The following is a 15,472-nucleotide window of genomic DNA, read 5'->3' on the forward strand; positions in this document are numbered from 1 at the left end:
TGACCTTCCAAACTATCCACATCCCAGCTGAAGCCTGATCCCAAAGCCCATTTCCTGAGTGCCATGACTATGCCTTATTCATGGCTATACTCCCAGCAGCCAGCACAATGTCTGGCAAGGGGTAGACACTCAAAATGCATTGAATGAATGCATTTTCACAGCCTTTTCCAAAATTAGCTTTTCAATTCTTTTCCAATCCTTTCCTCTACAGAACTCCAGGGCATGGTGTTGGGATTCTTTCGTGGGACCTTCCATGTTCAATCTGGTATTATAGTTACATGTCTACACCTTCTCCTAGCCCCTCCCTCACCATGGCCATCCTAGCCCCCTCGACTTGCTATCTGCCAAAGATATTAATTCATCTACCTTATACATGTACCTTACACATATAACAACAGTAATACTGTCTATCATTTGAGTAATGCAGAAACATTTACAAGGCACTTCGCATTCATCATCTCATATCTTTCCTACCATAAGTATATCAAATAGGAAGGGCCACTATTTGATAGACAATAACAATAGGTAACATTTAAGGAGGGCTTACTACCTGCGTTAAATACACAACCCTGTTTAAACCTCACAATTCTATGAGGATAGCTGTTTTTGTCCTCCTTTTACAGAGGAAGAATCTGTGGCTCAATGGGCTAAATAAAAGACCAAGGGCACCCAGCTGGGAAGAGACAGGGTGGAGGCAGGTGGGCAGGTTGGGTCTGGCTCCAGAGTCTATGTACCTAGTTATTGCACTCCACTGAGGTTTAGAAAGCCTGTCTCAAAATCTCAGTGCTAGAGACAGCGGAGTCAAAGCAGGAAGTCAGTTCTGTCTGCTACATGCTACTCTTCTTCCTCTCTGGAAAGACTCCTGAACAAAGAGCTGAATTTAGTTTGAGAGCTGAATCTCAGTGGGTAGGAGGCACAGTGGGAAGAGCACTGATTTTGGAACCAGATTTCCCAGCTTCAAAGTCCAGCTCTACCAATTACTGGCAGGGTGGCATTGTGCAAGCTGGTGAATTTCTCTAGCTGATAACTTCCCCTGCGGAGGCAATAATAGTCTCTACCACATAAGGGTGTTGTGATCACTAGCTGACAATATATGAAAAGCACAGAGAGGCCGCATGGAGGCTCATGCCTATAATCCTAGCACTTTGGGAGGCTAAGCCAGCAAATCACTTGAGGTCAAGAGTTTGAGACCAGCCTGGCCAACATGTTGAAACTCCATCTCTACTGAAAAAACAAACATTAGCTGGGTATGGTGGTGCATGCCTGTAATCCCAGCTACTTGGGAGGCTGAGGCAGGAGAATCACTTGAACCCAGGAGGCCGAGGTTGCAGTGAGCCAAGACGGCGCCACTGCACTCCAGCCTGTGTGACAGAGCAAGACTCTGTCTCAAAAAAAGAAAAAAAAGAAAAAAGAAAGAAAACGCACAGAATAGTGTGTGCTTTATGCACACTTGGAGTCTTGCCTCATTTAAAGGCGGTTCAGAAGCCAATGAACACTCAAAAAAAAAAACCTTGTCTTGGCCTTTGTTTGGGTATCCAGAGTCTCTGTATGCTAGGATCAACCCTAAACATTGCAGAGAATGATTTCACTCCATGCAGAACTGGCTCTCACATCTGAGGCCATCCTGGCCCCAGTATGATGACTTGGTGGTCTCATCTACTCAGCCTCACACATGCACACAAGAGCTGACTGGGGTCTAGAATAACACTTCCTCCATGGACACACAGGTCTCCCAGTCTAATCCCACCCCAGCCCAACTCCCTCCCGGAATTCACTTCTGGCCCATTAGGAATACACTAACGACCATATAGATGCTCATTTTGTCACTATTTCACACATGGTCCTCCAGATGGGACTGACATTCTACACTATCTCATTTTCCATTTGTGTGCACTTAACCCGACTAAGAGGCCACCGCTGGTGCCTGTCTGCAACAGCTCCGAAGCCCTCTTATCTCTCCATCTCTCCACTCCCAGCTCTCTGTTTCTCTCTTTGTTTCCTTCTGTTTCTCTACCTCTCCCTTTCTCTGAGTCTCTCTCTCCATCTCTTTCTCTGTTTTTCTACATCTGAGGTTTTCCTCTCCCTTTTTTTCTCTCTCCCTTTCTCTCTCACTACACACACACACACACACACACACACACACACACACACACATACACACACACTCCCCAACATGACATGCTAATTGGGCTCCTAAGTGAGTTTGCCTCACCCCTACAGGCAGAGAAGTAAGTCGAGATGGGTTAGAGAGGACACACTTCACACCTGTCAATTAAGCTCAATTGCTTGTTGTGTGAAACCAGACCCAAGCCCAGGGCAGGCCGACCTGGCTGGATGGGGCCAAGCCTCAGCTGTCCCTGCGAAGTGGGCCGAGGGAACAAATGCTCTCTCTGTTCTCAGTGGATGAGAGCATCTCTTGGAATGTCCGGGGAGCAGCTGTGGGCCCCTCCATAGGGTGGACAGAGGGGACTGTTCCCAGCAAGTTTATAGAACTATATGTATCACAGTTGGTCAGCTATTTTTACAAAATTCCAGTTATACAGCAGAAGGACAAACACTGCATAAGGAGGAAATAGATGATGTCCCAGCTCTGATGTCGCTGGAGTATATCAGTAGCAAGTAAAGGACTTGAGCCTGGACTGGCCATAATAGGAAGGAAATATTACTCAAAACAAAGGTGCCTCTATTAATATATTATTTTCTACTTAAAAAGATCTGCCAACTGGAACAGAGCCCATCAAGAGTGAACCCTAGATGTTGCTGCAAGGCAAGGGTGGGAATATTTTTAAGGGTGGGCTGAGATCCAAGGCTTCATCTGTCATTTTCTTCACTTGACAATTATTTACAGGCTTACAGTGTTGAAAGCATGGGACTAGCAACAGGGGGTGTCCCCCAGCCTCACAGAGCCTACCGTTTAGAGGAGAATAAGGACAAGTGAACAAGAGGTGATCACTTTGTGTGCTATGCGTGGGGAGCATGGAAGTCCAGGGTGCTGAGCGTGGGGACCAGGGGTGGCTAATGTAGGCGTGCAGTCAGGAAGGGCCTCCTGAAGGAAGCAGCATAGAAGCTGAGGCCTGACTCATGGGTGGGGGCAGCTCACAGAACTCAGGGAAACACAAGCAAAGGGAAGCAAACAACAAGCAAAGGAAGGGAAAGAGTGTTCCAGGTAGAAGGAACAGAATATGCAAAGGCCAGCATGAGAGAGGTTGGCGAGGAGAGGGAAGCCCCACGACAAAGGATCTCATGGGTAGCATTAAGGAGTTTGAGCCACATCCCAAGATCAATGGAAAGTTATCACAGAATTTTAAGTAGAATGTAAGGGTACAGTATAATCAGAATTACATTTCAGCAATATGTCCCTGACTGCTGAAGAAAGAAAAGAATGAAGGCAAGCGGGTAGCTGCTGCAGTAACCACAGTGGAGAGAATGAAGGAATTGAGGAGCATTTAGGAGCCAAATCATTAGGGCTTCGTGGTTCATTGTATGAAGGGCTGGCTAGAAGAAGGAATCGGAAACTGGGCACGATGGCTCACACCTATAATCCCAGCACTTTAGAAGGTCGAGGCAGGTGGATGACCTGAGGTCAGTAGCTCGAGGCCAGCCTGGCCAACATGATGAAACCTTGTCTTTACTAAAAATACAAAAATTAGCTAGGCATGATGGCACATGCCTGTAATACCAGCTATGTGGGAGGATGAGGCAGAAGAATCACTTCAACCCAGGAGGTAGGGGTTGCAGTGAGCCAGGATCAAAGCCTGGATGACAGAGACACTGTTACAAAAAAAAAAAAAAAAAAAGGGGGGGAATCAGGGATGACCTCTTTCTTGGCCTTTGGTTTGAATGGTGATGCCATTCCCTCCTGCAGGGACTCACAGAAGAAGAACAGAATGGTCAGGAGGTGAGGAGTGCCACTTGGGGCATGTTGATGATGGACATCTGTGTTACTCAGACTTTAGGGGGGCCCCATGGTCCATCCTCCTGGTGTTCACCCCCTTGTATAATCCCTTTTCCTTCAGTGTAGGCAGGACTTGTGATTTCTTTATAACCAATAGGATATAACTCCTGTAATTATATTAAGTTATGGAAGACTTTTTCTTAGCTGCTGAAACTAGAATCTCTACTAAGAGCTTTATGAAGCAAGAGCTGTATTGAGAAAGGTCACATGGCAAGAGGCTGTGAGTAGTCTCCAGAACCCAGCTGATGGCTAGCAAAAAACTGAGATCCTGTCATGTAGCTGCAAGGAAATCAATCCTGCCAACAACCTGAGTGAACTTGAAAACATATTCTTCCCCAGTCAAGCCTCCAAATAAGCACACAGCCCAACTGACAACTCAACTGCACCCTTGTGAACAGAGGCAGAGGACCCAGTCAAGCCATGTCTGGACTCCTGGCCCATGGACACCATAAGATAATAGATATGTGTTGGTTTAAAATAATACAGCATTTAATTGGAGATAGCCAACAGCCAATTGGTATTGGGTCTGGACCTCAAGACAGAGGTCAATCTTGGAGTTTATGGGCAATTATTAGCACACAGATAGTAGCCAAAGACATGGAAGAGCATGCAGTGACAGGATGGTCTAGGATAGAAACTAGAGAATTCACCAGCATTAGTAGATAAGAAGCCTCAAAAGATTCTGAGAGAGAATGCCCAGAGAAACAGGAGGAAAACTAGAAATACAGCTGTATTTATAATAGCCAACATTTACTTAAAATATTCCATGCACCAAGTACTGTTCTAAATAGATAAGAGGTGTTAATTCATTTAATCCTTACAGCCCCTCTTTGAGTACTACTATGTTAGTATCCTTCCATTACAGATAAGGCAACTGAGGCACAGGGAGGATAAGTGACTTACCCCAGGTCAGGCAGCTAGTAAATGGCAACCCAGGTGGCTGCCTCCAAACCCACATTCTTACCCAATTATGCAAAATTGACTCCTTCTGTTACAGGAGCAGAAGCCCAATGCAAATTGACTTAACCATAAAACAGAATTTACTAGTTCACCATAACTAAAAAGAGAGGGATGGTACGTGCAACGTATAGTCTTTCAGGCACACTTAGGGAAACTGGTGCAATGCCAGCCTTTCCCCCTGCCCGTCCCATCTTCACCCCTGCCTCTCTCCATTTCTCAGATCAGCTTTCCTAGTGTTGCCTTTATTCTCAGACAAACTCTATTGACAAAGACAGCTCCTGGCACATCTAGCCTGATGTTATCTTCAAAAGAGAAGCCTTATCCATTGCTAACTTACCTTACACCAATCCTAGGGGTCAGGGAGATGAGTTCCTTTTGTTTGTCTGTCCTCCAAATTCATATGTTGAAACCTAATCTCTAATATAATGGTATTGGGAGGTGGGGTCTTTGGGAGGTGATTAGGTCACAAGGGTGGAACATTTATGAATGGGATTAGTGCCCTTATAAAAGAGACTCCAAAGAGCCACCTTGTCCCTTCTGCCATGTGAGAACACAGTTAGAAATACTGTTTATGTACCAGGAAGTGGGCCTTTGCCGGATGCCAAATCTGTCAGCAGTTGGTCTTGGACATCCCAGCATCCTGAACTGTGTGAAATAAATTTCTGTTGTTTATAAGCCACCCAATCTACAGTACTCTGTTATAGCAGCCTGAAAAATCTGGGACAACTCTCCCCCACCACAAATTTAGAATCAATTGAGAGATAGGTGTAGAAGGCAGGCAGAGTTCACAGAGTCCACATGTCAGATTTAAAGGTGATAGGGAGGGGAGCTATAGTGGAGACATGACTTAAGTGTTTGGCAAAAAATTAGGTTTCTAATATTGCACCTAAGAATAAAAGTTACCCAAGTCATAGGAAACACCGGACAACTGGCAGCTCTCCCAGCAGGGGCACAGCCTGAGAACACAGGCTGCCCCGATAAGCTGGCCTCATGGCATCCTAATGTACTTTCTCATCATAATGCACCCTCTCTTCAGGCAGAATAGGGGGAGAATGAATTTGAGCCACATGTGCCTCCTCTCAGACTTACCTACCTCTTTACCCTCCTTCCCACCCACTCCCCACCATCTCCTGGGGAATAATGGGGACGTGGAGAATCCCAGATATACTTTTATTAAAATGGCTTAAAATTTAAAACCTGACAATACCAAGTGCTGATGAGGACATGGAGCAACTAAAAGTCTTATCCATTGCTGAGAACACAAAATAGTAAAGTCACGTTGAAAAACTGTTCTTATAATATTAAATGCACTTTACCATATAACCCAGCAATCCCATTCCTAAGTATTTACCCAAAAGAAATGAAAATCTATGTCCACACAAAGATCTGTAAGTGAACATTTATAAAAGGTGTATTCATGCCAGGTGCGGTGGCTCACACCTGTAATTCCAGCACTTTGGGAGGCCGAGGTGGGTGGATTATGGGATCAGGAGTTCAATACCAGCCTGGCCAAGATCATGAAACCCCATCTCTACTAAAAATACAAAAATTAGCCGGGTGTGGTGGCAGACGCCTGCAATCTCAGCTACTCGGGAGGCTGAGGCAGGAGAATTGTTTGAACCTGGGAGGCGGAGGTTGCAGTAAGCCAAGACATGCCACTGCACTCCAGCCTGGGTAACAGAGTGAGGCTCCATCTCAAAACAAAACAAAACAAAACAAAAAGTTATACTCATAGTCACCAAAAATGGAAAACCATCCAATGTCCCATCAACAGGTGAATGATTAAACAAACTCTAGTAACCACACAACAGAATACTACTCAGCAATAAAAAGAAACATATTATAGACACACGCAACAACGTGGATGAATCTCAAAAGCATGGTGCTAAGTGAAAGAAGCTAGTCTCAAAGGACTACATGCTGGATGGTTGCATCTGTATGACATTCTGGAAATGCCAAAATTATAAGAACAAAACTCAGACCACTGGTTGCCAGGGGCTGGGAGTGGAAGGAGAGATTAAATACAAGGGGGGATGAAGGGACTTTCTTGGGTGATAGAAGTATTAGATAGCTCACTAATAATAGCAATTACATGACAGTATGCATTTGTTAAAATTTATAGAACTGTACATCTTAAAAGGGTGAACATTACGATTTATAAGTTAAACTTCAATAAACCTAAAACAAAACAAAAACGAAATAGGCGTGTTATGCTGGTGCAGTGGTTCTCAAACTTTAATGTGCATCACAGTCACCTGAAGAGCTTGATAAAACAGACTGCTGAGTCTGACTGGGGATTGTTCTGATTCGGTGAGTTGGGTGAGTCCTAAGGACATTCATTTCTAGCACATGCCCAAGGAATGCTGACACCACTGGTACAGGGACCATGCCTTGGAAACCAGTGTTCTAGTGAAATCCCTCCACATGGAAACAATTAGCAGGAAACAAAGAGCAAGAAACAAGCATTCCTCCCTAACCAGGTATTTGAGCCAGTACAGGGCAAGTGGTGGATTGGTGAGAGAGATCGGCATTTTCATGAACGGCCCCGCCAGTAAGGCAGGTGAGTTTTCAAAAGGAAAAGGGGCTCATTTTCCAAAGGAGGAAGATAAGAAGAGAAGTAGCTGTATTAGACTGGGTTCTCAGAGAAATGGGAACAATGGGATAGATACAAATGTAGATATAGAGAGAAACAGAGATTTACTATAAGGAATGGGCTCATGTGATTATGGAAGCTGAAAAGTCCAAGATCTGAAGTCAGCAAGCTGGAGATCCAACAGAGTCAATATTGTAATTCCAGACAAGGTCTGAGTCTGAAGGCAAAAGACAGATGTCCCAGCTTAAAGACAGACACAGAGAGTGAGTTCTCCCTTACATGGCCTTTTATTCTGTGAAGGCCCTCAATGGATTGGAGGAGCCTCACCCCACTGGAGAGGACATCCTGCTTTACTCAGTCCACTGATTCCAATGCTACTCTTATCCAAAAACACTCTCACAGACATACCCAGAAATAATGTTTAACCAAATGTCTGGGCCCAGTCAGGTTGACACACAAAATTAACCATCACCCTAGTATACTGGGAAGAGGTCCTGATCCAGACCCCAAGAGAGAGTTCTTGGATCTCACGCAAGAAGGAATTCAAGGCAAATCCATAGAGTAAAGTAAAAGCGAGCTCATTAAGAAAGTGAAGGAATTAAAGAATGGCCACTTCATAGGCAAAGCAGTGGCCTCGGCAGCTCAACTGAGCTTACTTATGGTGATTTCTTGGTTATATGCTAAACCAGGGGTGGACTGTTCACAAATTTTCTTGAAAAGGCATGGGAAATTCCCACAACTGAGAGTTCCTGCTCTTTTTAGACCCTATACGGTAACTTCCTGACATTGCCATGGCATTTGTAAACTGTCAAGACACAGGTGGGAGTGTTTTCTTAGCGTACTAATGAATTATAATTAGCAGTGAGGGTGACCAGAGGCTACTTTCTTCCACCATCTTGGTTTTCGTGGGTTTTCGCTGGCTTCTTTACCACAATCTGTTCTATCAGCAAGGTGTTTGTGACCTGTAACTTGTGCCGACCTCCTGGCTCATCCTGTGACTTAGGCTGCCTGACCTCCTGGGAATGCAGCCCAGTAGTTGCAGCCTCATTTTACCCAGCCCCTGTTCAAGATGGAGTCACTCTGGTTCAAATGCCTCTGACAGTAGCCCAAAACAATGCTGACTTTGGAGGAGCACCAGAGAAGCCAAAGGAAGTGCGTCTACAAAAAAAGTGGGAATGCTTTTGGATGCTTAGTTAGACCAAGGAGATAAGGACTCAGATGTGTTCACTAAATCTAGCAGCAAGGAGGCTACTGTGACCTTGGAAAGACCGGGTTTAAAGGGGTGGCAGTGGTGGAGCCAGACTGCTGAGGGGTGGGTGATGCAAGGTGGGAAGACGCATCCAGAAATTGACACGACCCATTCAGTAAGTGTAGAAGACACACGTGGGGAGGTAGCCACAAGGGTTTTCTTTTTCAATATGAGAGATGCTTAACTGAGGAAAACAGTTAGTAGATAACAAGAAATTGTAGGAGAAAAAGTATGGTCATGGAGTGAGGTCCCTGAGAAGGCAGGCAAGGGGTGTGAAGAAGGAAGATGTGGTGCAGATGTAGGTGAATTTGTAAGTTTAGTGGAGGGAAATTGAGTGTGCTCTCATCTGCAGGCTTCTGTTTGTTCTGCGGAAGATGTCCCAGGTCAATCGAGGAAGGCACTGAAGCCCTGGATTGCAAAGTTAGTCTCTGGAGACAGAGCTCAAATTTGCTGCAGGTAACAGTGGACAAGTTTCTCCAGTGATTGATCAATGTCTATGAAATGGGAATGTTATAAGACCTTTCCAAACATAAAAGGTTTTCCAGTTGTGCCTGAAACATAGCAAATGCTCAGTGTTTGCTCACTGCCAGTGAAGAGTTTGGGGAATGAAGAGAATATCTGAAGTACAGATGTTAACCATAGAACTTCAAATAGGTCACAGCTATCACAAATGAACTTTACCAAAGGAAAGAGAATCTTTGTTAATCTAGTCAGCTGAGAGTCCAAGCTATCTGGGAAATATTGCTAGCTACCCTCTTCAAACTCTAACAAGATAGTTAAACTTGTTTATAAAATTATGGGAGACAGTGCGTATGCTAAGGCAGGATTAGAAAGTCCCAGATTCTACTACCCTCTGAGCCACCACCAGCTATGGGAACATGAGTGATTTGTAGGCAAGACCACTAGTAAGGTCACCTCTAAAGGTGCATCAAAACCCAACAAGTTGGTGTTTCAGAGGTTCAGAAATTAGCCACTTGCTTACAACTGACACCATCAGATGGATTGATCATGTAAGATACTCTGGACAAGAAGAATGGGGGTAGTGGGACCTTAGCTAATCTGGAGAGACTGAAGGGGACTCCCCACCCCCTAGCGCAGTTCACCAGCCACCAGCCAAGGCTGCTGAGTGAAGGACGTGCTTCCATTCTGTAAGGTAAGCAAAAAGACAACAGAACTTTTTTCCCCCCAAAACATCCCATCTTCCATTCTGTGTGCCAGGCTGAGCTTGCATTTCCAAGAATTTTTTCCCCTTGAATTCTTCCAACAGGAGTAGATAAAAGTGCTGGCCCAGATGTGGTCCCAATTTAATCACAGGAAAAGCAGAACTGCTCCAGTTCCTTTGCTCCTGTTCCAAAACGTGAAGCAGTTTCCAAGCTTCTGTTTTTCCCTTTATGACTTTTTCCTTAGAAAGTCACCAAACAGCAGTTACCATATTTCGTCAGTTCTAAGGTGCATGTATTCTTCACCTTTTAGCATCCCGGGTACGGAGATGCATTTTATAGTCCATGGCACCTCAGCTTTGTGTGATAGCTAAGTTGGCTCATCTTATAATTAATGTCTTTGTTTTGGCAGGCTACGGAAATTGTCCTTTAGCGAATGCTTTGGTACAGGGACTTTTTGTTTTTCCTAACTCCACTCACACCTCAATGCATTTGGTACGGTATCCTCTATTACGGCAGAACGTAAGGATTAGACAGATGTAGTGACCCACTGAAGGCCACATGGTTAGTAAATAACAGAGTGGGATGGTGCAAAGTCATGCTGCCTCCTGAAATATTTTAGTTGGATCAGCATCATCAACAAATGATTGGACTACCAACCTCCATGAAAAGCAGAGAGGAGATGAACAAGATTCACAGGAGGATTAGAGCTTCAATTATATATCATGGTAATTTACATCAAAATTTCAAAACCAGCTATGGGATGAAGTAACTATAGAACTGTTATGTTTTCTGGGCTTCAGCATGCTCGTCTGCAAATGTGGTCACAAAAACAACAATGGCTCCCATTTATTGAAGATTTGCCTCTAACAGGAACTGAGCCAAGCATTTTGCCGCATTGTCTTATTTAATTATCATGATAGCTTTAAAAAGTAGATACCATTTTTCTCATTGGAAATGGTTGCTTAGAGTGTTTAGGTAACTCACCCAAGATTACAGATTAGAAGCAGGGGAGCTGCCTTTCCGGCACTAAGGAGCAACTAACCCTTGTCTTAGCCCCATCAACAGAGGTAACTGAACCTGATCACTTCTGATGCCCTATCTCTAAGAGGAAATGGTCTTGCTTTAACAAACAAGTACACAATGCCCCTATGCCTGGGGACCATGCCCTGTGATGAGGTGTTTAAATCTGATCTGGTTTTGTAGGATATTCACAAGTTAAACATGAAATTACCACATGATCCAGCATTTCAACTGCTAAGTATATACCCCAAAGAATTAACTGCAAGGACTCAAAGAGATATTTGTATACTAATGTTAATAGCAGCATTGTACATAGCCAAAAGATAGAAACAATATCATTGATAGAAACGTCCTTCAACAGATAAATGCATAAATGTATAGACATACAATGGAATGTTATTCAGCCTTAAAAAGGAATAAAATGGACACATGATATACTATGGATAAACCTTAAAAGCATTATGCTAAGTGAAATAAGCCAGTCACAAAAGGACAAATATTTATGATTCCATTTGTATGAGGTAACTAGACTAAGCAAAGTCATATGTACAGAAAGAATAGAATCTCGTAAGGACTAGGGACAGGAGAATGAGTTCATGTCTAACAGGCAGAGTTTCCATCTGGGATGATGAAAAATGTGTAGAGATGGATGGTGGTGATGGTTGCACAACACTGTGAATGTCCTTAATGCTACTAAAATGTACACTGAAAACTGGCTAAAATGGGCCAAGCATGGTAGCTCACACCAGGAATCCCAGCAGTTTAGAAGGCTGAGGCATGGAGGATCACTTGAGCACAGGAGCTCAAGGCATGCCTGGGCAACATGGTGAAATCTCATCTCTATAGAAAATTTTAAAAATTCACCAGGCATGGTGGTGTGTACCTGTAGTTCCACCTACTCGGGTGGCTGAGGTGGGAGGGTGGCTTGAGCCCAAGGGATCAGGGCTGCAATGAGCTGTGATCACACCACTGCACTTTGGCCTGGTGAAAGCGAGACCCGTCTCAAGGAAAAAAGAGTGGTGAGAGTGGGCATCCTTGTCTTGTTCTGGTTCTGAAGGGAAGTGCTACCATGTTTTGCTCATCCGGTGTGATGTTGGCTGTGGGTTTGTCATGGATGGCTCTTACTTTGAGGTATGTTCCTTCAATGCTTAGTTTATTGGGAGTTTTTAACATGAAGGGATGTTGAATTTTATCAAAAGCCTTTTCTACATCTATTGAGATGATCATGTGTTTTTTGGTTTTAGTTCTGTTTATTTGATGAATCACAAGTATTGATTTGTGTATGTTGAACCAACTCCGCGTCCGAGGGATGAAGTCTACTTGATCATGGTAGATTAGCTTTTTGATGTGCTGCTGGATTTGGTTTGCTAGTATTTTGTTTAGGATTTTTACATCTATGTTTATCAAGGATATAGACCTGAAGTTTTCTTTTTTTATTGTATCTCTGTCAGGTTTTGGTATCAGGATGATGTTGGCCTCAGAGAATGAGTTGGGGAGGAGTTCCCCTTCTCAATTTTTTGGAATCTTTTGAGTAAGAATAGTAGCAGCTCTTCTTTATACATCTGGTAGAATTCAGTTGTGAATCCATCTTGTCCTGGGCTTTTTCAGATTGGTTTGCTTTTTTTTTTTTTTGAGATGGAGCTTCACCCTGTCACCCAAGCTGGCACTATCTCAGCTCACTACAACCTCCACCTCCCAGGTTCAAGCAACTCTCCTGCCTGAGCCTCCTGAGTAGCTGGGATTACAGACGTGCACAACTGCACTCAGCTAATTTTTGTATTTTTAGTAGAGACAGGGTTTCACCATGTTGACCAGGCTGATCTTGAATTCCCAACCTCAGGTGATCACCAGCCTCAGCCTCCCAAAGTGCTAGAATTACAGGCGTGAGCCACCATGCCTGGCCTGGTAGGGTTTTTATTACTGATTCAAGTTCAGAACACATTATTGGCCTGTTCAGGTATTCAGTTTCTTGCTACATGTTCTCACTTGTAAGTGGGAGCTAAATATTGAGTCCACATGGACACAAAGAAGGCAACAGCAGACACCAGACCCTACTTGAGGGTAGAGGGTGGGAGGAGGGTGAGAATCAAAAAAGTACCTATGATGTACTATGCTGGGTGATGAAATAATCTGCACACCAAACCTCGGTGACACGCAGTGTTCCCGTATCACAAACCTGCACACGTGCCCCGAACCTAAAATAAAAAGTTTAACAAATAATAAATGAATTAATTAAAATCCAATTTTTAAAATTAAAAAATTAGAAAAAGAAAACTAGGTTTTATGGACACAAAGATGGAAACAGTAAACATGGAGTTCTACTTGAGGGTGGCGGGTGGGGGGGGAATGTGTGGGAAGGCTACACACCTGGTACTAGGCTCATTACCTTGGTGGTGGGATCATTCGTACACCAAGCCTCATAATTTACCCACATAACAAACCTGCAGGTGTACCTTATGAACTAAAATAGGCCGAGCGCAGTGGCTCACGCCTATAATCTCAGCAAGGTGGGTGAATCACCTGAGGTCAGGAGTTTGAGACTAGCCTGGCCAACAGGGTGAAACACCATCTCTACAAAAAAATATTAAAATTAGCCGGGTGCGGCGGCACTTGCATGTAATCACAGCTACTTGAGAGGCTGAGGCAGGAGAATCACTTGAACTCAGGAGGTGGAGACTGCAGTGAGCCAAGGTCATGCCACTGCAATCCAGCCTGGGTGACAAAGTGAGACTCTGTCTCAAAAAAAGAAAAACCTAAAACAAAAGAAAAAATGGTATAAAAACAGTTAAAATAGTTTTTACTTTTATGTTATGTACATTTCACTTTTATGTTATGTACATTTTACCACAATTTTTAAAAATTGCTCCAGAAAAGTATTTGGGATGAATTGTGCTATCCCAAATCAAGAAAAAGAAAAACATTGAGACTTGCATAAAGGTAGAAATAAGGAACTACGTTTGGGGAGTATGTTCTGGAGAATCAGGTAAGAGCAAGACGGGGGAAGTTGCATATTCCAAGAAGAGGGAAGAGACAGAAAAGGCGGAGGACGTGGGTTCTGCTAGACAATCCCGGGCACAGACCCAGAGTGTCTCTGAGCAGATGGCAAGTTTGGTCTTGACAGCAAGGAATGGCTGAGGGATTCCATGTCATTGAGAAATAAACCATCTAGCTCAGGACGCAGGGGAATTACTTTAAAAACACACACACACACCAGCCCTTTCACATATCAAACAATACCGTATCCTTCCTCAGACTTATAAACAAACATCTGTGCATCCTAATGGTAATCGCAGTAAGGAAGCAGTTGACCTAGGAAGTCACTACTTGGCCTTCAGGAGACATTCATGCAACCTACGATGTTTATTCCCATCAGACTCCGAATAGAGAGGGTTGTGCTGCTCATGATAAATGCACGCTGACGGGCAGTTCCTGTGTTGCAGGAAGTGTTTCCCAGGAGGGCTCTGGGGGAACAGTGGGAAGCCATGAAGGACCAGCTCACACCATGCCTGTCTCCTGTTGAAACAAGCAGCACACTGATAGGGTGCTTTCACATTGTTTTTACAGAGAAAGGAATAAACTACTATGTTCAGAGAATCAGGAAGGACTCTAGTACTCAACCTGTCTCAACTCTTGTTTGTGTGGGCGTTGTGGGCAGAGATGAGAAGGAAGATGAGGCAATGCATGTCTCACCTGGGTATTGTGGAGGCTGCGGAAGAGTCTGCACTGGTTTCAAGATTTATCAGAAAAACAAACAAAGGAAAGTGTTCTCTGAAACAGTAGCAAAAGTCCCAACTGCGGATCAGAGGACGAGCATCTCACATAATAACTCCACTCTATTTCCGTCAGCCTGTGTGAGTCTAAGAACCAACCCAACTACAATCCATGTAGTCAGGGGCTTTCATTTACCCAGTGTGGGCAGATGGGAGCCAGAGCGGGTGACGCCTGGTCATGGCCTGGGCAGCTCACTCTGTCTTTCTGTGTCTCAGCTTCTTATGCTAAAATGAAAAGTTAGAAATAAGTAGTTTCTTTTTCTTTTTTTTTTTTAGATGGAGTCTCTGGTCTCTGTTGCCCAGACTGGAGTGCAGTGGTGCAATCTCAACTTAATGCAACCTCTGCCTCCCAGGTTCAAGAGATCCTCCCACCTCAGCCTCCCCAGTAGCTGGAATTACAGGCACCCACCACCATGCCCAGCTAATTTTTTTTTGTATTTTTAGTAGAGATGGGGTTTTGCCATGTTGGCCAGGCTGGTCTCAAACTCCTGATCTTAGGTAATCCACCCGCCTCAGCCTCCCAAAGTGCTGGGATTACAGGCGTGAGCCACTGTGCCTGGCTAGAAATAAGTAGTTTCTAATGTGCAATGTCTCTATTCACTCTGCATTAACAAAATTTAATGATGAGTGTGATGAAACACATACCAATAAAATTCATAACAAATTTAATGACCCTAATTCTACACCCTAACATAAATAGTTTTATATTTACCTTTCTTTATTCTGTGGGATAAACACAGCATAACTGGTTCTGAAAAGTAT

This window comes from Cebus imitator, unplaced genomic scaffold (genome assembly GCF_001604975.1).
Source record: "Cebus imitator isolate Cc_AM_T3 unplaced genomic scaffold, Cebus_imitator-1.0 Scaffold199, whole genome shotgun sequence".
NCBI lineage: Eukaryota > Metazoa > Chordata > Mammalia > Primates > Cebidae > Cebus > Cebus imitator.